Genomic DNA, 1,811 nt, shown 5'->3' with positions numbered 1-1,811 from the left:
AAAAAAAAAAAAAAAAAAAAAAAAAAATTGCTCATTAGATGTGCATCATTTGTTTTTGACTTCACATGGTAGTTTCTTTCGTGCTCTCTTTCAGTAATCACATAGATGCATAAAACTTCTACAGAGGCTTTTGCAAACTGGAAATTTTGTTTGTTCTGCAATGTGCCAGACATTCTTCTAGGAGTAGGGAAGACAGCAGGATAATCTATATTCCTGTCCCATAGAGTTCTCAATCTGGTTGCAGGTGACAGGCAGCCAGCACTGGTAAGCATGGCAAACAACAGGTGCTGGGAAGTGCTAGGAAAAAAGCCAGGGAGAAGGGATGGGGTCAGGCAGCCTCTGGCAAGGCCATACAGGAGCTGAGGCCTGTGTGAGGTCAGGGACCGAGCATCTGGGGCATTCCAGGGCATTCCAGGGCAATCCAAGTCTGAGTCTACAGTGTCTTTACCATCCCAAAGCCCAGCTGTTTAATTTGGCTGCTAGTGACCAAGTTGCTGATAAGTTCACATAGGTTGTGGCCTGGGGTTTCTCAGTCACCTGGAAAGAAATGCAGCTATTGAGCAAGGCCCTCTGCCTGCAGGACCCAGTGCTAAGAGTAGGGTCACCACCATCACCATGATGGCTTCTGCCACTCTTGTCCTCTTGTCCCCTAAAGAGGTCAAGGGCAATGCATGAGGAATTTAGCCTGGAGTCCATGTGGCCAGCACGGCCCAGCTTGTGCAGGGCCCTCCTGCAGTGTGATGCCTGGTGCGGGTGCATGGGGTGGTCCGAAGCACGCCCAGCTCATTCTTGCCTGGGGCCTTGGCACCTGGGTGGGGCTCCTCTGCCTGGTATTCTCTGCCCCTGGGTTTCCCATGGCTGGCTCCTTTGTGTCCTTCAGATCTGACTCCAAATGTCACCTCTCCAGAGAAAATGCAGCTGCAGTGGACCCTGCTGCACGCTCCACTCCATGGCCTGTTTATTCCCCTTACAGCTCTTAGCACGGCTTGAAAGCTTTGTGTTCATTTCTACCCCCCTGCACTAGGAGGGCAGTTCCTTAGACACAGTATTCATCAGTCCTTGGTCCCTCTGTATCCCCAGGTTACAGGGGACAAGCCCACAACACAAACATTCACTCTCAAAACCCAGGTCACCCTTGATTTTTTTTCCCTTCCCCGTGAGTCTTGATTTTCTTTGAGATTTCTTTAAAAAAGAAAACACAGGCCAGGCATGGTGTCTGGAGGAGTCTGGAGCACGGCATGTGAGAAGATGGGGGAGGGACTCACAGGACAGGGGTTAACCAGGGCAGAGACAGCTGGGCTGCCTGAAAAAAGGCTGGACATTGCAGTGGCCTCAGTTCTGTGACCATCAAAAACCATGGAGCTGGGGGGAAGGAAAATGGACTTGGGGACTGAAGAGATCTGAGGTCAGTCATTTCTCCCTTCTGTGGCCTTGGGCAAGTTGCTTTAATTTCTCTGGGCATCAGTTTCCCCACTTGTAAAACTGTGTACATACTTCATAAGGGTGCTCTGAGGATGACAAAAAGGTCTGTGCAGCTTTGAGCTTGGTGTCTGGCGCCTGGCGTGCTCTTCCCAAGTTAAAGGGAAAGCTGAGGAGAAGACTCGAACCAGCAGGCGGGAGCAAGGGCTTTGGTCAGAGGTTCAGCACTGAGAAGGGGATCCGAGAGGCACCAGAACACCAGGGAGTCAGGGCCAGCAGCAGTTCTGACCCCTGAGATCCTTCTGGGAGCAGCGGGACCCAAACGATCAGGCTACGGGCGTGGTTGGGGACTGGGATCCAGCCCCTTAGCTGGCCCCCTTTTTATTCTTGTT

The sequence above is a fragment of the Piliocolobus tephrosceles genome, chromosome 4, assembly GCF_002776525.5.
Source record: "Piliocolobus tephrosceles isolate RC106 chromosome 4, ASM277652v3, whole genome shotgun sequence".
In the NCBI taxonomy this organism is placed as follows: domain Eukaryota; kingdom Metazoa; phylum Chordata; class Mammalia; order Primates; family Cercopithecidae; genus Piliocolobus; species Piliocolobus tephrosceles.
Note: the sequence above shows the minus strand (reverse complement) of the source record.